The sequence below is a fragment of the Hippopotamus amphibius genome, chromosome 1 (assembly GCF_030028045.1).
Source record: "Hippopotamus amphibius kiboko isolate mHipAmp2 chromosome 1, mHipAmp2.hap2, whole genome shotgun sequence".
NCBI lineage: Eukaryota > Metazoa > Chordata > Mammalia > Artiodactyla > Hippopotamidae > Hippopotamus > Hippopotamus amphibius.
In genome coordinates this window covers 48,112,582-48,135,059 of record NC_080186.1, presented here as the reverse complement: position 1 = coordinate 48,135,059, position 22,478 = coordinate 48,112,582, and the positions used below count along the sequence as shown (strand labels likewise).

Here is a 22,478-nt window from a genome sequence, read left to right as displayed (position 1 = left end):
TTCACGGTCAAGGCCATGCCCTGGTGCTTCACTCGGCATTTCCTTGAAATTGGCCCTATTTGGTACAGTTTTGCTTTTGAGTTGATGCTACATGGAAAAGCCTCCACCAGCTGGACGATAGCATCCCTATCGCCACTCTCAGCAGCTCTATTCAGATATTTCAGACTCTGGGAACCAGTAGCCCCGATCCACTGACTCAGAGGAGAGTTTTCCAGCCACAACGCAAAACAGTCTTCTCTTTTCTCCAGAGCCATATTGAACCCTTTGCCTTGATCTGAGAACCTAGGATCTCAGCTCCTTCAAGTGTTCCAGGCGGCAGTGAGGGAGCCAGGGCCCCCGCAGAGCGAGCCGCCTGCAGGCTGCAAAATTCCAGCAGAGAGAAGATTTTTGAAGTATCAAAAGCTCCACACCTGTGGGTGATTTCCATGCAGAGACTGAGAGCAAGAGAAGCCAACCCATGACCTCTCCAAAACTCACATCTGTCCCAGCCCTTTGAGGAACAGAGCCATCCCTTTTGTGTTCCCAGACGTTGCAGGAATACAAAGAAGATGAGGTGTGTATAGGTTTGGGAGAGAAAAGAGACAATGGGGCCATCTCAGAGGGCACTGGAACTGGACTCAGAGATGTGCATTCCAATCCTGTACCTGCCAAGTTACGAGGTGGGAAAGCTTTTCAAAGCCCCTGTAGCTGCTAGCATCACAGTTCTTTATTTGTAAAATAGGTTCATAATAAGTACCTGACAGGTCTGTTGCCAGAATTTTGAGCTATAGTGTATGTGAATGCACCTTGCACTTGTGTGTGTATCTGTCAGCCTGTTTTTCTCTCTCCCCATCTATCATCTGTCATAGTTATTGAACGATTACTATATGTCAAGCACTTTGCTCAGTGTATTATATTCATCAGTTACATACCTAAAGGAGGTAGGGTGTCATTAATGGTTAAAAATCATACTATTTGAGTTCAAATAAATTCCAGCTGTCTGTGTGTCCTTGGCCAAGCCCCTTTTGCCCCTGTAAGTCTTGGTTTACTCATCTGTGGAGTCAAGAGGGTAACAGTGTCTATGTTAAGGGATTTTTGTGAGAAATCAGTGAGATGATGCTTGAAAAATATGTGCATCAAGCCTGGTGCATAGTAAGTGCTCAATAAATATTAGTAATAACAAAAAGAACTTGTTGAAGAATGAATTTCTCTGTAACTCCATAAAGGGATACATATATCTGTAAAGTTGTCGGGTGACTCTGTCTGGGACTAAATTTTAGCTGTGCTAGAAAATGTGTTTTGTAAATCATATGAGTTCTTTCATTTAGTGTGTATGTGTGTGTGTGTGTGTGTGTGCCTGTTTCAGTTTATTTATCTGTATTTCTTTAGCTCACAAGAAACTTTTTCAGTATGAACTAAAGAGAGAAGGACATTTGGAAATGGAATTCATAGATTGAGGGAGAGAGATTAAGGGAAAATAGCATTTTGGAAGGAACTCAATTCATCATATAAGAGAGAACTGGGAAGCAAGACTTCCAACATTTTGGACTGGTGGATGAAAGTGGGAACAGGAAGGTAACAGACAGGTGGGGTAAGAGAGACTTTTGCTCGTAACACAGGAAACATGCAAGAAAATGCACAGGTGTGCAAACATGAAGGATGTCTTTAGGTACCTGGGTTCCAATGGGCTCTATTTGGCTGAAGCCAAATAAAGTGAGGGAGTAAGGAAGAAGAAATGAGTTTTCTTTCTAATGGAAGAGACTGTGGTCTTCACAGGGCAGGTAATATGTCCATAAGGCTCACCTCTAACTCCCCAATGCTTAGCAAGTAGCTATACAGTATATATTTGACATAATATTCATCAACAGATGAGAAATTTCTGTTTCACTTGGTTTGGAGGGAAGTGGAACCATTGAAGACTCTGTGAATAATGGAGTGACATTATAAGAATATACTGTATGAAGAGCATCTTATAGTTCTCTATCAGATGGACTGGAGTAGGGAGAAATTGTTAACAGGTAAGCCAGTATACCATGGAATTATCTAGGGGAGATATGAGGACCAGAATAAGTGTGGTGACAGTGAGGATGTTTTTGAAATATTATTTACAGTTCTTAGAATCTTCGTGAAAGCCACCGTAAGGAAAAGGGGAAATAAAAGTCTCACCAAAGTTTCTACCTGGGTGAAGGATAGGCTGCCTGTGACATTCATTTGTTTGACACGTTACCTGCATTGCACTGGTCACTGTCTTAGATACTGAAGACTCAATTATGAATAAGAATCACAAGTGGAACATCAGACCTGCAAGTAATTGCACAGTGTGCTGGGTACCATTGCTGATGTTGCCATAAGTTGTGATGACTGCACTTAAACTTGGCCTAATGAGACTTCTTTGAGGGGTAGGTGTGAAGGTGGGGAGGTGGCAGTGGTACTTGGCACTGAGGTGGAAGAGCCAGTTTGAGTAAAGGAGAAATTGGTCATCTCAGTTCTGTACATATTAAATTTTGCTAATTGTAAGAAATTCAGAAGCCAGCATTTAGGAGACAGACAAGAAGGTGGGCATGGATGGGAGCTCAGGAGAGGTGTCGAAGCTAAATATGTTGATAAAGCTGTCATGGAAGAGAGGGTGAGATTGTCAAGTACAAAGTGAAGACCATGGACAGAATGTGAGAGAAAACCTCAGTTAAGGATCTGGAAAGAAAAGATGCACCAGTCAGGAAAGGAGGAGAACCAAGATAGTCACAGAAGCATAAGAGGGGCGATGCCTTCAAGAAAGAGGAGGCAGTGAGATGTTCAGTTGCTTGGAGCGGCCGAGGAGAGTGAATGTGGAAAAAGGACCATTGCAGTAAGAATTCCTTGATGAGTTGACCTTCATGAGACTATATCTCATGTCATCAACTCCAGAATGGTCTGCTGCTGTCTCATTTTTAGTGAATTTGGAGCCAGATAAGTCAGTTTGTGGATTGTCCGTGTTCTGGTTGCCTTTGAGATGCTTCACTTCTCATTTGAGCCCTTTCCTAAAACGGAGGGTAAAAGACTGAATTCCCACCTCAGCTCCCCTTACTTCAACCAGACTTACACACTTTCTCAATAATGCAGCTCTGACCATGTCATAGTAATGTCCCTGAACAAAGACACCCTGAACACCCACAGAGGAAATCTGAGCTGGCCTTCATAACCCTGCAGAATCTGAGCCCAGACTGCACAGGTGGTAAATCACAGTGGAAAGAGTGTGACCTTCACAGTCAGATGGGCACCATTGAATGCAGCCCTCTTGCTGGCTGTCACATTTGGACAACTCATGGTCCCAGTATATTTTCTGTACATGGGCATCATCTGCCATGTGCCTAGTACCATTCCTGGCTCAGGAGGGATGCCCAATAATGTGGAGAGTTAGATAAAGGCTCCAGTGCAACTTTTCCAGTCTTGCTTTTGCCTTTAACCACGGTGAAGGCTGGTCCTCCACCCCCCATTTTATGTAAATCATGCATATCGTTTGAGAGCTGGCTTTAGTGCCACCTCTCCCTGAAAACTTCCTTCAGGGACCTTGCTTCAAAGTCCTGTTTCCCTGCTCCAAATCCCTAGGACACTGCTCAGTATAATATATATGCTAGTTATTCCTGGGCCGACCTGGGCCATGACTTCTATTGTTCTTAACTTGTTTTTCTAACTTGATTTCTTGTTTCAGTTTTCAGAGGTTTATGTATTACTTCCTTGACTTGATTGTAAATTCCTTGAGGGCAGAGAAAGGCCTTATAAGTTATTGCACCTATAATCTGTAGCTCTTTTTTTCTTTTTTGTCTTTCCATTCTTTGGAAGACATGTCCTAGCAGGGAAAATACATTATTTAGAGTCAGAAAGGCCTGGGTTTGAAATAATTGGCAGCCAAATGAAGATTATGTGACATGGAAGAAATTACCCACCCACTGGGAACACTACTTTCTTCATCTTTAAAATTGAAAAAATAATAATACCCCCCCATAGTGTCATTGATGGCATAAACACTGCATAATTGGTCCTCAGCTGTGATGTTTGTCACCACTTCCCTGGGTCTTAGTAAGTGTTCAATAATGAATATATTTTGTCAGGACTCCTTAAAAGATTTGCTCTGGAAACCTTTGCATCCCAGGTCCCCCACGGAAATGCCACCTCACCCATGCAGCCAGCCCTGTCCCATGCATCAGAATGTGGGATTCTTCCCTGGTTCTCTCTTTGCACATTGGTGGCACCTTCATTTATGAAGCACTGCCTTGTATGAAACTATGTTTCTTCCATTAGACTGGGGACTTCTTAAAGGGAGTAATTCCATTTATTTGTCTCCTCAGGGAGACAATTTAGGTAGAGTGGAAAACACATACAGATGTGAAACAAACACAGCTGGAGTGAATCCTGGTGATTCACATCTCCTTATTGGCTGTGTGAACTCTGGGCAGATTTCTTGACCTCCAAAGCCTGTGTCCTTGTCTGCACAAAGGGAGGTCATAGTACCCCTTAGGGCTGTTGTATGAGCTAAATGAAAAGTAATATATGTGAAAATGTCTATCACTGTACCTGCAACATAGTAGGTGTTTATTACATGGCAGCTCCAGCCCCAGGCATGATGGCTGTTACAAAGAGATGCTCACAAGATGTTGGCTGAATTAAACTAAAAGGGATTTAATACTTATTTCACTTTTCCATTGATCTGTTATATCCTGCTATTGCTGATTATCAACATTTGTCACATTTTCTCCCTGGCACTTTACTGCAGTGGTTTAAGAAGCATTAATATTGTGCTTGCAACCACATTGAGCTCTTTGGAAGGGAGGTGCTTTGTTGAAATCATCAAGGCTGTGTAGGCATTCATGCTTTTGTTATCCAATCAAAAAGACTTGTCTATTTTTCCTTGTTGGCAGAAAGGAGACAAAAAGAAGTTGCTTAGGAGATAATTGGCTCTGATACTTCAGTTAATCTCCAGGGAGATAAACTGCAAAATTAAACAATTTAAGGTCTGAGATCTTGGTGATGACAGCAGAGGAAAGATCATCAGAATCCAAATTCTTTCTCTTTCATGGCTTTATTAGCAGGTATGAAGCTAGGCAGAGAGAATCAGGGATAAAGCAGATTCCCTGGGGCAGTGACCTGGGTACCGCCATCTACATCCCTTCTCTTCGGCAAGCATTTAGTGACTGTCTCCTGGCCACACAGAGGTGGGCCAGGGGTCAGTTATACAGAAATTCATATGCATTATTAATGAAAGCTTTGTAGTTGCAGGTAATGAAATCAACTTGAATGGACTTAAATTTAACAGAGGGACACATCATAGGGACTGAGAGTCGTCTCACAGACATAAGGAAGGGCATGTGTGAGCTGAGCCTCTGGAAAGATGAACCAGGAATTTTCAATCAGTAAGGACCCCAACAATAATTGCTCTCTGTGGTCACTTCTTTCAGAACATCTTTTCCCATGACTTCTTTTTTTTTTTTTATTTAATTGGCTGTGTTGGGTCTTTTTTGCTGTGTGCGGGCTTTCTTTTTAGTTGCCCTGAATGGGGGCTACTCTTCGTTGTGGTGTGCGGGTTCCTCATTGCCGTGGCTTCTCTTGTTGCAGTGCACAGGCTCTAGGTGTGTGGGCTTCAGTAGTTGCAGCACATGGGCTCAATAGTTGTGGCTCATGGGCTCTAAAGCGCAGGCTCAATAGTTGTGGCTCACAGGCTTAGTTGCTCCGCGGCATGTGGGATCTTCTTGGAGCAGGTATCGAACCCGTGTCCCCTGCATTGGCAGGCATATTCTTAACCACTGCACCACCTAGGAAGCCCCCCAATGACTTTTTATAAGATTGCCTTTCTCTTACTCAGGCCAACAGCAGGAAAAGTTGGCCACCCAGAATTCTATCATCTAGTCACAAGGAAAGATTGACTCCTTTCTCTTCTTAAATTCTCAGTTCCCAAGGATGGGGCTCTGATCAACACAGCTTGGCTCAGGTGTCACCATCTAGTTCAATCAAGAGGGGCCAGAGGGTCGGGTCATGTTGTATAAACACAGCCACTGTGTTGATACTGCTGCATGGAAGAGGGCGGTCAGCTGGGGGTTCAATCACTGAGATTGGACAGATATCTTAAAAGTTGTCTAGTCTTGATGAATGAGGCCAGGTCCCAACTCTCACATAGTCAGTGAGATATAAGCAGTAAAAAAGAAAAAAAAATGTGTTTTTATATGTTGATGTCATGCTCAGAAGAAGCCCTGGTTTTTCAGTATTGACACAGTTCAGTCTGAACTCTCAGGCTACATTTAAACTGGAGGGAAAAGAACTCATATTTATGGAGCACCTCTGCCCACATCCAGGTTTCATTCCCAAATTTCCAGGTAGGTCTTGTCTATTCCATAGTGTAAATAAGGAACTTACCATGACTTAGTGGGGCCTGGGGCCCTCTTGGCAGAACAGGCATTTACAGGTCATATCTGACTGCTCCTGAATCCTACACAAGGCTCCACACAGCTGGAATTTGAAAGGCCTTGAAGGGAACATTAAGTCACGGGGTTCCTTTCGCTTTGTCTCCATCACTGATTGGGATGGCTTTGTCTCCGGAAGGGACCCTGCCTTCCACTCTTGTCCCTAAGCCAGGTTCAGGTGTCACGCTTGACTCCTCCTTTTTCCTGTCTCTCCCGCAGACAACCTATGAATGAGCCCTGTCTGCTTTTCCTGTGGTGTCTGTTTCAATTCTGCCCATTTCTCTGTCTTAATCCACCTTCCTTGTCTCATTGCTCACCTGGATCCCTAGAATAGCTCCTGCTTCGACTTACCCACTTTTGCCAAAGAGCGATTGGAGAAATCATTACAAAATGCGATCATGTATTTGCATAATGCCTCCCCCACCCGCCATGGCTTTTTGCTGGACTTAGAACCAAATCCACACACCTTACCTGACCTTCTAAAGTGACACATGAAGGAGCCCTGCCTCTCTCTTTTCTGCCGCTCCCACTCCCACTCCCTTGGTTCTGCTCCCATCACAGTAGCTTCTTTCTGTTTTGTAAACATGCCGAACACATTCCCTCCTGGCATGACTGCCCTTTTCTCATCGTTCACATCTCCTTTCAAATGTCATTTCTCCAGAAACGCCTTCCTGGACCAGCCTGTTGAAATTAATTGTTCCCCACCCTGCCCCAGTCACTCTTCATTTCATCGAACTGTTTTATCATCTTCATAACACTTATCACTCTCTGGAAAAATGTCGTTCATTATTTATTTACCAGCTTATTCTCTTCCATTCCCCTTCAGATCAGAAGCTCTAGGAGAGCAGGGGTTTTCTCTCTCTTGTCCATGACTGTTCCCTGGGACCTGGGCCAGTGCTATGTAGTAGGCATTCAACACATGTTTGTGGCATGAATGAATGAAATCAGGCTGCCTGTGTTAGAAATCCAGGGGCGTCGGGGCTGGGCCTGTGCCCTTGCATTCATTACCGGCAATGTCGGGGGGCACTTAGTCACTGTCTGTTCCAGCACATTCCACTTAAACCCTCCATCACTGTGATTTATCTCTGAGTTTAATCAAATGTAATTTATATCACAGCCTCCTCGGTAAATAATTGATTTGCCCTCTCTGTTGTCTTCATCACAAATACTTCTTTGTACTCTAAAGAAATCATTTAATCAGTCGATAGCATACACAGCCCTCTTGTTTAGAAGGCAGATGGAAGATAAAGCGTGGGTCTTGCTCCCACCAGAATCTTCCAGGACCAAAATAATCTCCCTTAAAAAATAGTCTGCAAGCAAGTTGGCAGCAGAGAGACCCAATTAAACCCTCTTGGGTTTTTTTTCCTAATGAAGATGACCCCGTGAAAGTTGTAGCTGCTGCAGAAGAAAGTTCTCGGCCAATTGCAGGCTGCATATGAAAATAGAAACCCTTGTTCATTTGTGGTTTAATTAACCTCTGTCTGAGTCCAAGAGCAGACTTTCAAATGCCGAGTATTCTCATGTGTGGGGTGAGACCTTCAAACTGGGGGTTTGACTGTTCTGCGCTGTGCTGTGACCTCAGCTCACTGACTAAATCCCACCCTCCGGCTTCTCTCTCTGCTCTCAGCCGTCCAGTTTTCCATGGGCAACGTGTCCAGGGCATACAGGAATTCATATGTAATCGCAATCGTGCAGACTTCCTACCTTCACCTTCATGGTTTCTCCCAATGAAAAACATCGGGAGAGGTCAATTTTGCATTTGTTTTCACACGTGTCCGTTTGGAGCCCACACTCCTCTGGAGCGGAAGAAGGGCGGGGGAATAATGAAGTGTCAACTCTGATACATGTGGACAGACTCCATGGAGGCATTCTCACAGGGAAAATCCATCTTCCTCCTTCTTCAGGAGAAGTGCTCAGTATTGTATCTCTTTGCACTGTTTTAATTGGAAAGATCTTAACTGTCCAATGATAGGGGGTTGGTTAGATAAATGACGTTACATCTATATAATGTCAGAATCATATTACAAGAAATATCAATATGGAAGAAAAGATATACTGCCCTGCCAAATGGAAGAAAAAGGCTACAGAAGTACAGTATGAAAACGTTTTTGAGAAATGTGCGTTTGTGTGTGTACACTTAGGAAAAAGTTTGAAAGGACATATACTCAAATGCAACCACAGATATCCCTGGAAGGGATTCTGGATAACTTTCCCTTTTTTTTCTCTCCTGTGTTTTCCAGACTTTAAGATTTGGGCATGTTTCTCTTTGTAATTGGAAAGAAAAAAAGGACAGTTGTTTTAAAGAATGGAAATAGAAAAAGTTTAAAAATGTATCTGTTGTTTTTCATTGGAAAACAAGATCATCTTCGCTTGTCTTCAGCTCCCAGGGCTTTGTAGATGCTTCGTATCGGCTATCATGTGCATTTGCCAAAGGGAGACAAGTTGTGAACTTTAGAAAAGCAAACCCCCCTGCACCTCCCAGTGCTGGTGGTGGCAAGGATGCCCTTGGGTGGGTGATCACCCTGCTTACTCTTACAGACTCAGTTGCCAGCGACAGCTTTGCCAGGGGCCTTTGAGTTGCATTTGGTGAGAGAGCGTTAGCTCTGGATTTGCCTCCTCACTTAGGCTCAGCCTCGTGGAACATCGAAGCAGGTTACATTATTGGGGCACTTGGTGCTGCCCGCCGAGCCCTCTTCTTGTCACTCTTGGATTATCGTAGGCGCTTGCTGGCTTCTGCTCCACATCAAGACCCCCCTCTCTATCATCTATCAGAACTCTCTTCCTCAAATGCACTGTCTTTGTACTGTCTTCCATCAGGTTCCCAGGAAACCAGTGGTGGAGATGGAGGTTTGCTCTAGGAAGCTTATTGGGGAAGTGCCGATCGGGAGTGTGGGTAGCAGGACTGGGCAGAGCAAGGAGTTGAACTGTGATGCAGCTGCGACAAAGGCCTCAGCTCATCTCAGTGTTCCACAGGGAGCTCTTGAGTTGCCTTCAGCTTTGTTCCCAATTGAGGCTTGGGGCTTGGACCTTTATACTCAGCCCCATCTAATCAGCCACTTATAGACTGGATGCAAGCTTCAGGGGGGATGGGAAGTGAGGTGAGGGGAACATGGCCTTGGATGAGGTGACGCGTTGGTGGAGGACCGTTCCCTGAGAGCAGCTCACCCAAGAGCCTTCCTGGGTCAGCATGACAGCTGGGGGATGAGTATTCAGACCGGAAACTGGGTCTGGGAGACACACCACATGTAGCCTGCAGTTAACAGAAAAGGAAGTGAAAATATTGTCAACATATGATACCTGCCAGGAGCTGCACTGCTTTGTTGGATGCTTCACACACATGACTGCATAGAGTTTTTACCGTAATCCTGCAGGAGGGACATTACTATTGTCATTTGTGGAGAGATGAAGTGACTTGTTCTAGGCCAGGAGGCTCTGAATGACAAAGAGCTAAGGACCCAGGTCTCTTCTGGACTGTGTTCTTTCCCCTTCATCATCCTGCCCCTCTCCCACCCTCATATGCATCATCCTGCCTTGCCTTCATCCCTGCAGCACCACAACCATAATAGGACACTCTCTGTTGCAAATGACAGAGACAAAAATAAATTCAATGACTGTGAATTCAGACCTGTCCTTCCCCTGCCTTCTGCAATCCTATTTCCTACCCAGTCTCAAGTTTCGCATTCTCTTCCATAAAACTTTTGTTCTGTTTTGTCTTCTTTTTTTGCTTCTGTTTATTTGTTAGTTTTTTTTTAGTTTTTTTAAATTGAGGTAACTGATTTATAACATTATATAACTTTCATGTGTCCAGTCTTATAGTTCTACTTCCATATACTCTTCAATGTGCTCACAACCAAAACTTTCCATCCATCACCAAATCTCGATTCCCTTCACCCATTTTGCCCTCCCTCCAGCCTCTTCCCCTCTGGGAGCCACTACTGTGTTCCCTGCATCTACGTGTTTGCTTTAAAACTTCTTTGGATTAACTCCATTAATTTTTCAGCACTCCTGGCTCTGCCTTCTCTGAGCTGTGTGGTCTTGGGCCAGTCTTTACCTCTTGGAGCCTCAATTTTCTCATCTGTAAGAAGGGACTAATAATACGTCATGCTAGGTTGTTGTGAGGAGTAAGAGGACAATGAAAGGGGACATACATATTGTTTAAAGCCCCTTCTGTGCCTTGCACTGTGGCCTCTACATGAGATAAAATCCTCCACACCTGGTGCATTCCCTTACATGCGGTGGCAACGCATACTGGTTTTACCTTCTCTGCCCTTTGGCCACTGGGAAAAAGACACCAGCCCAGCCATACAGAGACCTGAGAAGGCGAATGGTGTGCGCCATGCTCAGGCTCTTGGTGAGCAAATGTGAACAGAGAAAGCTGAAGCTTAGAAGCCAGGCTGGTGAGTCCTTGACAGGCCCAAGTTAGTAGCTACACCAAGCTCCTAGGCCTTCATGGAGGCCTTCAGAAAGACTCAGCAATGGAGGATTATAGACGTCTTTATAATCTTAAAACTGGAAGCTTTCTCCCTTCTTCCTCATACGATTGGCTATTTTGCTATTTTATTTTATTTTATGTATGTATGTATGTATATATGGCTGTGTTGGGTCTTTGTTGCTGTGCGCGGGCTTCAGTGGTTGCGGCACGAGGGCTCACTAGTTGTCATTTGTGGGCTCTAGAGCACAGGCTCAGTAGTTGTGGTGCACGAGCTTAGGTGCTCCGTGGAATGTGGGACTGATCGAACCCACATCCCCTGCACTGGCAGGAGGATTCTTAACCACTGCACCACCAGGGAAGTCCCCTATTTTTCTCTTATACCTGACTTCTGTTTGAAAACCATTGCTAGGGGTTACGGTGCCACTAACCTTATTAATAGCACCTGCAACTTTGGGACACCATGATGAAAACTTAAACTTGACTTCCGAATTTTTAAAACACTATGTCTGTGTATTTGGGGGAGGGTGTTGGAAACACTGGGTAAGGAAAGTGAGAGCAATTTCCCTTACTAAGTATATTTCTTTATTCAGCAGATATTTATTGAGTACCCACTGAATGCCAGGCACTGTCCTAGTTGTTTGGGATGCACAGAGAGGATGGCAGAAGACAATGTCAGCCCCCCAGGAGCTTACAGTCCAGCGAGAGGGATTCCCAGGCCTAGAGTCTTCCTGCCTCAGCAGCTCTTCTGCACCAGGAGTTATCACATGGAGTAGGAAACATACCCCACACTTATTCAGCATGATAGCCTCTTCAGTTTCTCTTCACAGAAACCTGAAAACAGTGTTTGAAAGGACAGTGCTAGGAAATTGTTGGTCTCAGGATCTGTTGCAGTGTCATGATGTGGCCAATGATTGTTTTCTTCTGTTACTGAGCCTATTAATGATGTCATACAATTTTTATAATAGATTTTTAAAATTAAATAACGCCTGGCAGAAAAGAAAAACCAAATAAATACTAGTAGACCTTGTCAGGAAAATGGAAGAAGGGCCAGAGCGTAAGAACTGGGTCACATATGGGGTCACCAAAGGATCCTGCCTTGTATTTCTGTGGTTCCTAGTCTGACTCTGCCTCGGAATCATTGGCCAGACTTTAAAAATGCAGATTGCCAGGCCATCACATTAGACTCTCTGGAATCTTAGTACTTGGTTTTCTGTAGAAAGGTGCCCATGGACTCCAGATACCTTTTATACAGAGTTCTTTCCAGAAGTACCAGAGAGAAGCACTTTAAAAGAAAATGTGTGTATGACTCATAGGTTGAATATTAATTTAGCTTTTTAATCAATTTACCTTTGAACAATGATGACAGCAACCATGTTCATAAAAGTGCCTTTTAACAGCCCCCTAAGTGTGTTGTTCCCCTTATTCTGCTCAGTATCCAGCTAGTTAATTACACCAAAGTCAGCATTCCCCCCCTACATAGTCAGCATACAAATTTTTTGTCCATTGCAAATCAACACCTGGATAACAGCAAGATAGAATTCTAAGTAAAATGTTATCTCTGCTCCTGGGCCCTGAAATTCCCCCCACATCTGTTCTTAAATCGGACAGCCTAACAGACAATAGAGCTCTCTCAGCAATAGATAGAATGATGTTGGCTAGGCTCGGGGGCGGGGGGCAGGGAGGTGGGGGGAAACCTCTTTGAAATTTTCTTATCATCAAGATGGATGGCCTAGTAATTCCGAGAGATATGCAGAAGGAGGGAGGATGTCTCAGTTTGGGTACCGTGTTAATAATTCATAAGGTGATCTCCCTATAGCCTTCAGGAAGGAACATCCTGTTCCTAATTGCACCCTTATTCCCAGGCAACCAAAAAAAAAATTACCAAACAGCTGGGACCATTACTTCTAATGCAGTGTGACGTTGCTATGGTTAGCTTTGGGCCACTGGTGCTTAATGTGAAATATATTATTTGGGGAGGAGGAAGGCACTAAATATTTATTGAAAGACTACCATGTGCCAGGGAGTGTGCGAAGAGCAAAATGTTTATTGTCTCATATAGTTCTTCTAACTGTCCTAGAGAGGAGTGCAAATAACTAGAGGGTTGTACAGATGGAGAATCTACCAGTCAAAAGGTAAACAACTTTCCCAAAACCACACACACACACAGCTAGTCACAGAGCTACTGTAATGCCTTCTGACTCCAGAGCTAGGCAACCACGCCCGTCACTAGCAGCATGACCTTGTACCATTGACCTCACTTCCCTGCACTTCTGTCCCCTCTTCCTCTGAATGGGATGCAGTCTTTGCCTTCGAGGTTGTTCTGATTTTTCAATGAGACAGTATGTGGGGAAATGGCACAGACCCCCCTGTTTTCAGAGAGCATCCAGTTTTTCCTTCCTCCTTCCTCATTCTAGCCTCCCTGTTACAGACTGAATGTTTGTGTCTTCTCCCCCCACACCCTCTAAAATTCATGTATTGAGCTCTAACCTCCAATGTGATGGTATTGGAAGTGGGGCCTTTGGGAGGTAATTAGGTTTAGGTGAGGTCAGGAGGGTGGGGCCACCTTGGTGGGATTAGTGCCCTTATAAGCAGAAGAAGAAAAATCAGCACTCTCTCCCTTGCTCTTTTCTCCACTAAGTGAGAATACAGCAAGAGAGCCATCTGCAAGCCAGAAAGAGGGATCTTACCCAGAACCAAATCTGCCAGCACCTTGATCTTGGACTTCACAGCCTCCAGAACTGTGAAAAAATATGTCATTTAAGCCACCCAGTGTGTGGTATTTTGTTACAGCAGCCTCAGCTAAGATACCTCCTTAGATGTTTAAGTATCTAAGAAAGAGACGTGAGTACTCAACCTAATACAAGAAATATGTTGATGTTGACTTCTACTAGACAAGGAAGTACTGTAACTGTCAAAAGTTAAAAGAATTAAAAGAATTCACAGCCAGGCTGCCCACATTAGATAAAAACAATCTGGGCTCTTGTGTGGGTTTCTGTGGCCATGCTCATTATAATCTAGGATGAGTGGGGGAGGTAGAGAACAATCTAGGGTGTGAAATCTCTTTTATTTGGCCATTAGCCGTCTTTAGTGAACAGCCAGGAGTGGGCGACCGATTATGACTGCAGTGGATTCTGTGGGCTCTCTGCCTCAGTGTCATGAAAAATTCTAATTGTCTGCTTTTTTGGGCTCCTGATTTCTGACAGAGGGGATTGTTTTTGTTGAAGTCTCTGCAAGGTCACTCCCAGCATGGGACCTCCATGCTGACAGTGCCTTCTGCTCCAAGACAGGGACATGGACGTTCTTCCTGACAGCATTCTTGAGTCCTCTTCAAAACGGGGAGTTTACTCGGTGCCCTGGGGACTGTCTCCATTTAAATTCAGAGAGTCATTTCCCAGGTTATGAGGTGAGCAGGTTGTGATGAGGCTGAATAACGCTCTTCCCCTAATGGCGTGAAGTGAAGGTAACAGTGAACTAACTGCAGGTGTGACATTTACTTTATCCCATTAGGACTTTTGTTCCTTGAAGACTTAGTGAATCACACTCATGGAATGACAGATAAAATCTGTACGGAAGGGCTTTGTAGTGACCCTGTACACTTCCCCAGAGTGATCCAGACTCTGGGAGTCCACTAGCCTCTTTTGAATAAATAAATAAATGCATTCACATATTCAATTATTCAAGGGAGCCGGGAACTGTGGGTCCACTCTCTGCCAGGCACCATGCTAGGTTCAGAGAACACAGATGAATTGATCCCAGCCCCCACCCTCAGGAAGTTAATATGTAGAGAAGGAGACAGGCATGAAGACAAAGTCAATGAGGTGCCCCAGTGCTGTGATAGATGCTGTGAGCAAATTGAGTGAAAATGTGTCTATTTGTTAGGCAAATGCCAGGCTCCGGGGGTACCTTGGCTAACGAATCCAACACAGTATGGAGCTTACAGAGGAATGAGAAGGAGGAATTTAAACAGATTATTACAAACGAGATTAATTTGTTGCAAGAAGGCAGGGGATTATCAAGAGAGTACCATGGACACATCTCAGGTGACTTCCAGGTAGATCTCTGGGATAGAGGAACCTGGACAAATGGCTTTGTGCTGAGACCTCAGGTGTTCAAGGGGAGGGTTAAGGGAGCATGGGGATGGAGGGTGGCCTCAAGGCCCAAAGAAGAGCGGGTGCAAAACTGCAGAGCACAGCGTGCCTTTGCTCAGAGCATGGCTTGTTGGAAGATCTGAATGAAGGCCACTGTGGCCGGGAACATGAAAAGTAAAAGAGAGGGTGGTCCAAAATGAGGTTGATGTGTCTAACAGGGACCAGATTTGTGGGGGCCTTGTAGGATATGTTAAGGAGGCTAATTTTAGTTATACAGAAATATACCAGTTTTAGAGCTGTATGCTCAAAAATCTTTTACTGATAGAGATGTTATTTAAAAAAAAAAAAAAGCCCCAGAGACCCTGCTTCTATGGACTTAGGCAGACCTGGGTTTAAATCCTGGCTCTAGCACTTACCTTGGTGAGTCAATTTAAGCAACATGACCTCTCTGAATTTGTGGCTATGGATCTAAAACACGTGGATAGCACCCACATATGATTGCCTTAACAGTAAACTGAGCTCTACAAAGCGCAGCATACAGTTCTGGCCATGGTTAAAGTCTCCAAATATTAGTTCTAAATGTCATCATAGATGGTTAGCTCTCAGAGATGCTCTGGAGACCATTTTCTCTCTATGAATGCTCACCAGTACATGGGGAGACTGAGCCCCCAAGAGGATAGATGACTTACACACAATCACATCGGTGAAGGTATGGGAACAGAGACCACATCTGAATCCAGGCCTCTTTACTTTCCAGACAGTTACTGCTTTTCTTCCATGGGGTGTGGTTTCCAGGCATAAACCCTGTGTCTTCCTACTTCAGAATTCTAATCGGTGGTGGTATAGTGAAAACTCAATTCTCAGATTACTTGGAGAGTTTTGGATTCAGGGTCCTGACAAAGCATCCCTTACTAGTGGCTGTTCATCGCTGTTGTTTGTTTATGGATCCTGGTAAAGCAGGGGCGTAGGACAGAAAGCTTAAACCATTCAGCTCAGGCTCCTTTTCTCTGATGTGAGTAGGAAAGCACCAACAAGGTGGTGCCCCTCAGGCCCTCCCTGTCTCCCAGGTACGCATGCCCAGCCTGCCACAAATGCAGCTGAACAACAGTATTTCCTTCCACTCAGAGAGATCCCTCGTAAACATTAAAAAAGAAAGTCTTAGACTTTTAAGAAAACTCTATGAAAATATCTTTGCTGCATAATATCTTTTATTATTACTGATTTTTATCCCTTGTGAACTGGTAATATGTTTAAAAGGTTATTATCAATTTGACAACCCCAAGTCAAAACTTTGCTCTGAAATTCTCGTTCTGAGAATCCACTTTGAGAAATAGTACCTCCAAGGGAATTTTCAACATAAGAAGGTTGCTATTCGATCACTTGCCCTTCCTGGTGGACTTCCAGGGTTACCAGTGTGGGAATCAACTCATTCTACTGTGTCCCTCCCTCTGGGCTCACAATCTCAATGGGTGGGATTTAGGAATCTGGTCTCTTATGTATATGTGGTGTGTGTGTGTGTATGTGTGTGTGTTTTAAACAGGTGATTCTTCATTAAACTAGAATTAGAAAATGACTTCAGGGTCTTCCCTGGTGGTGCAGTGGTTAAGAATCCGCCTGCCAATGCAGGGGACATGGGTTCAATCCCTAGTCCGGGAAGATCCCACATGCCGCGAAGTGACAAAGCCAGTGTGCCACAACTACTGAAGCCTGCATGCTTAGAGCCGGTGCTCTGCAGCAAGAGAAGCCACCACACTGAGAAGCCCGTGCACCACAATGAAGAGTAGCCCCTGCTTGCCACAACTAGAGAAAGCCTGCACGCAGCAACAAAGACCCAATGCAGCCAGAAATAAATCAATAAATCAATAAATCTTTTTTTTTTTTTAAAAAAGAAAGAAAATGACTTCAATAATCTAATGTAAGCTCCATGAGTACAGGATATTTATATATTTTGGTCACTGTTATATCTCTAGCACCTGAGAACTTATAGTGCTCACTATATATATATATATATGTGTGTGTATATATATATATACACACACACATATAAGTATATACTTTCCCAAATGTTGCTAAACTGCTGTTTTAGTCTAATCCTCATAACAGACCATAACATTAATAGCTCCTGCGGCCTAAACAACAACACCCAAAAGCTTTAGCTTGGCTTCCAAAGCCCTTCATGATGAGACCCCTCTGGCCTTTGTCAGCATCACTTGAGCCATGTGCTTGAACACAGTACTTTGCAAGCACATTGACTGGTTCAGGCTTACCCCAAATCAATCTAATACAAATCTGTGGAGTGGTATTTATACACTCTGCCAAGATGATTCTAAAACATAGCTAGGGTTGAGAAACACTGAGTCTAACCTAACTACTCACTGTCTCTGAATATTAGCATAATCTTGGTTCCTCTAGAAAGCTTCTTTCTTACTTCTCTAACCATTGAATCCTTGCTTTTTCACCAGCCTCCCTCAAATGTCATCTTACCTCTCCACCTGTTGCTAATGCTCTCTCCACCAAACAGAAACAGTGTCTCCTTTCCTCAATTCTATATGACATTCATGGTCCTGGTCATATTTTGTAAAGCTATGTGTGTCTCCTTCTGAAATGTGGCTTCCAGCCAGGAGAAAAAACACTTTGCACTTACCTAGGTACCACAAAGCTAGCACGGTGCTTTGCACAAAGAACACTCTGAGACAGTACAGTGTACAGATGGTGATAATATAATTAAGGTGACAACACACTCCATCATCCAAACTGGGAAACTTTTGACAGTAATGAGGGGTGCTAGTGATAACAGTGTCAGAACAAAAGATCTAAACAGGTGCTGTCCCAGACAAACTGGAAGTATGAGCACCTAGATAAGAGCAGCCAGCATCGATTAGCTCTTAGTGTTTGTGCATCACTTTCTTACATGCTGTCTATGTGTCGTTTCTTTGACCTACACAATGACCCTATGTGGGAACAACTGTTCTTATCTGCACTGAACAGAGAAAGATGCGCTGGAATACATGTAAAGAAACTTACCTTAGGCAACACAGTTAGGGGAGAGGTAGGAGAGGTGGGACTTGAACTCAGGTCCCCTGAATCCAGAGCTCACACCTCCCAGTGGAGGAGCTCAGGCCTTGGCACAGGACAGGATGAGGCTCTGTTCCCAGCTCAACTTGAAGTAACATTAGTTACCTCTCTGGCTTTGGTGTCTTCATCCATAGAATAATGGCAGTGCCTGCTTCCAGTAGCTCTGGAGGATTAAATGGGACAAGGTATGAGAAGCTCAGTCTAGGTATGTGTGCTTGTGATATACTTGTCTTAGGAGAAAGCTATCTGCCAGTTTACTGTAGGCTCTATCAGACATTTAATCAAGCAGCCGTGACACAAAGTAAGAAGTAGTAAGTGCTATAACAGGTCACAGGAGACCCCATAGCCTAAGGGTTAAAAGCATGATGACATTTTGCCTAAGACCTGATTCAAATTCATGCTGTCATGTTTGAATATACATTTCTCCAAAGAAGATAGGCAAATGGGCGATGAGCACGTGAAAAGATGCTCTGTATCATTAGTCCTGAGGAAAATGCAAAACACAACCATGATGAGATATCACTGAACACCTGCTAGGATGGCTAAAGTTTAGGAAAAAAGACAATAAGAGTTGTTGGCAAGAACAGCTGGTAGAGAAACTGGAACCCTCATACTTTGCTTGTGGGATTCTAAACTGGTAGAGCCATTTTGGAAAAACTGTTCGATAGTTCTTCAAAAAATTAAACAGAGTTACCATATGACCCAGCAATTTCTCTCCTAGGTATAATCCTAAGAAAATTGAAAAATGTGGCTATATAAAAACTGGTACAAACATGTTCATTGTAGCATTATTCTTAATAGCAAAGAAATAGAAACTATCTAAATGTCCATCAACTGTTGTGGTATATCCATACAATGGAATATTATTCGGAAAGAAAAAGACAGCAAGTCAGAAAGAGAAAAACAAATATCGTATATTAACACATATATGCAGAATCTAGAAAAATAGTACAGATCAGCCAGTTTGCAAGGCGGAAACAGAGACCCAGATGTAGAGAACAAACATATGGACACCATGTGGGGAAAGGGGGGGCGGGATGGGGTGGGATGAATTGGGAGATTGGGATTGCCATATATACATTACTAATAAAAAAAATCAAATTGTACACTTTAAATATATGCAGTTTATTGTATGTCAATTATATCTCAATAAAATTTCTAAAAAAAAAAGAAAGAAAAAGACAAAGTACTGATACATGCTATTACATGGAATAATCTTGAAAATGTGATGCTAAGTGAAGGAAGTCAGTCACAAAGGACCACATATTGTATGATCCCACGTATATGAAATGTAATTTGCCTCCAGAACAGGCAAGTCCATAGAGACAGAAAGTAGACTAGTGGTTGCCTAGGGCTGGTGGGTTTGGGGAAGGTGGGGAATAACTGCTGATGGGTACAGGATTTCTTTCTGGGTTGATGAAATTGTTATGAAATTAGCTAGCGGTGATGGTTGTGTAACTCTATGAATGTCCTAAAACCACTGAATTGTATACTTTAAAAGGATGGGTTGAATGGTATGGGAATTAAATCTCAATAAAGCTGTTATCTAAAAAAATTCAGGCGATGCCCTTGGCTTTGGGCATTGGTGTCATCTTCTATAAAACAGGGCTCATGACAGAGACTAACTCAGAGAGCGGGTGTGAGGATTAAATAAGAGATTGCATGTAAAACTCTTGGCACAGTGACTGGTATTGTAAATGCTCGATAATAGATGATTTTCCTTAAATACATGACCTTTCTCTTGTCCATCCTGAAGCAGAGGGTCAGCAAAATAACTTAGGATGCATGAGGATTGACCCTCTCCCTAACACCCTCAAGTCATATGTGCCTGTGAAGGAACAGCCTTATGGATCTGATATCTGTTATTTATTTCTTAACTTATATATCTGAGACCTTGCTCAAGATGTGCTCATGAAAAATTACCCTTTTAATGGGGGAACATTTAATGAGAAACTGGATTATCTACTACATAAGCGCCCTTCATACAAATTAGCTTGGCCCTGGGTCCTAATCTAAATTGGGCTCTCTACTTTCCTCTAAATGGCCTAATATTTTCTTATTAATCTCTGCCCTCATTCACCTCATCTGACTCTGCCTCCTCTTATGAAGCGCGCTCCTCAGCAGAGCTCTGTGCCCTGACAAATGTTTCTTAAGGCTGTCTTTGTATCTGACTTATGGACATTTTTTGGACATGACTTTCTGAGACTTTTGTTCCATTTTCAACCCATCTCTCCAATGGAGTTTTAGTACTGCCAGTGTATTAAATATCAACAGATTTGGGTTAGGCATTTTGGTATAAGTTAAGGTGAGGCTTTATAGGGAAGTTGGATAGATGAGAAGCAATTACTCATCTTGGTTAAGAGAACAAGCTTGGAGATGCAGAACACAAGCAAACCACGAGCCTGGGCTTTGGTATCTGACACATCTGCGTTCAGGTCCCACTCAGTGAGTTTGGACAAGTGACTTGGGCTCTCAAACCTTCAATTTAGATCCTCCTCTATAAAACATGAGTATAATAGCACCTTACCTCTAAGATTATTTTGGGGGCTAAACAAGTTGGTGCATATAATGTGCTGTGTATAGAACATGATAAATACCAGCTAGTATTGCTATTATAATTAAACTTTGGAGGAAGTTCCACTAGTGAAAGGGATGTTATTTGTGACTGAAATAGTGTCAGGAATTGAAGGGGCAAAGATGGTATTCGCAATAGAGTAAGATAACCTTCCCAAGAAAGAGATCAAACCATAGGCCACTCCTACCAAATACTGCATGATAATGCAGGGAGAGGTGACCTGTAGTGCCCATAGTTAGATGTCAGTATAGGGTATATATCATGGCAAATGTTATTCTCTTTGTTCTTAGCTTTTAGTCTCTGACATCTGCCCTCACTGATCTCAGAGGCTTAATTTTTCCATTGGTTACACATTCAGACTAATTATCCATGTGTTATATTTGCTTTATGGAATGTAATTCAGAGACTTCAGTATACTAGGAGTCAGCAAGGATGTGGTGGAAAAAATACCAAGTGGGATTTGGGGACGAAAGGTGCAGTTCTAACTCTGCAGACGTCCCTCTTCTGTGCTTTCCTGCTCTCAGCATTGTATCTTCTATGTGCTCCTTCTATTTTTTAATAAATTTATTTATTTATTTATTTATTTATTTATTTATCTATTTATTTATTTATTGACTGCATTCGGTCTTTGGTGCTGCGCACAGGCTTTCTCTAGTTGTGGCGAGCGGGAGCAACTCTTTGTTGCAGTGCACAGGCCTCTCATTACAGTGGTTTCTCTTGTTATGGAGCATGGGCTCTAGGCACGTGGACTTCAGTAGTTGTGACACACAGCCTCAATAGTTGTGGCTCGTGGGCTCAGTTGTGGCTCATGGGCTCTAGAGCACAGTCTCAATAGTTGTGGCGCATGGACTTAGTTGCTCCATGGCATGTGGAATCTTCCTGGAGAAGGGATCGAACCTGTGTCCCCTGCATTGGCAGGTGGATTCTTAACCACTGAGCCACCAGGGAGGTCCCTATGTGCTTCTTTTACTGAGTTAATAGCAGGGGCGACAACTACCATTTATAGAAAATTTACCATATGAATCCATGCTTTGCACATACTACCTCATTTAAGTTACTATTCATGATAACTCTGAAAGTGGATACTTAATCTTTATTCAACAGTTAGGGAAACGGAGGCTTGGCAGACAGTTTAGCTGGCTTACAAGTAAGAGAGCATGATTTGAAATGAGGATTCTGTCTCTAAAGCTTGTGCCTTCTTACACACCTAGCATAATGCACTACACATTTTTGTTTGCAGTCATCAAAAACTTGAGCCTCTGGGGGCATAGACTTTGTCTCATTCATCTTTTGCCAGTGAGTAATAGCATTTGGCACAGAGGTGATACCCAGTAAGAGATGAATGAATAAATGAATGAAATGCATGCCGTGTTTTGTCAATAGAAAAGCATTGTACAGTGGTTAGCTATTGCTGTTGTTTTTTTCTGTTTTAAGTGTGTCCCCAAATAACTCTCAACACCACATAATGGGGTTTGTAGATCCAGGGAAATGGGCTGAATTATCTCTGATGTCTTCAGCTCTAAGTTTCCAACTGATGAAAGAAGGCGTGATGGAGGAGGTATCAGAAGTTGAAGTTAATCATGTCCCAGGAGATGAGTATCGGAAGCCTACGGCTTTCCAGGCTTTAAGAACCACATGAGCGGGACTTCCCTGGTGGTCCAGTGGTTAAGACTCCACACTGCCAATGTAGGGGGCACAGGTTTGATCCCTGTTTGGGGAACTAAGATCTCACATGCCGTGCAGTGTGGTGGAAAAAAAAAAAAAAAGCGTGAGTAATGCCCCAACCTATGACACCTTTGAGGGAAGTTTGATGAAGTTAGAGATTTGAATTCCCATATATTCTCTTTTTCCTTACTGTGTGAATATGGACAAGCTATTTGAATTGTGACTTTCATCTT

The 22,478-nt window shown here is 43.3% G+C and overlaps 1 protein-coding gene and 1 non-coding gene across 4 annotated transcripts in view; both read left to right on the top strand.

Moving 5' to 3' along the window:
* Positions 1–22,478, top strand: part of DAB1 (DAB adaptor protein 1) — a 414,727-nt gene that overhangs the window by 247,598 nt on the left and 144,651 nt on the right. The gene's annotated exons all lie outside the window — the stretch shown is intronic.
* Positions 22,228–22,300, top strand: TRNAG-GCC (transfer RNA glycine (anticodon GCC)). The gene has a single exon. It is a non-coding gene; the product is annotated as a tRNA-Gly (tRNA).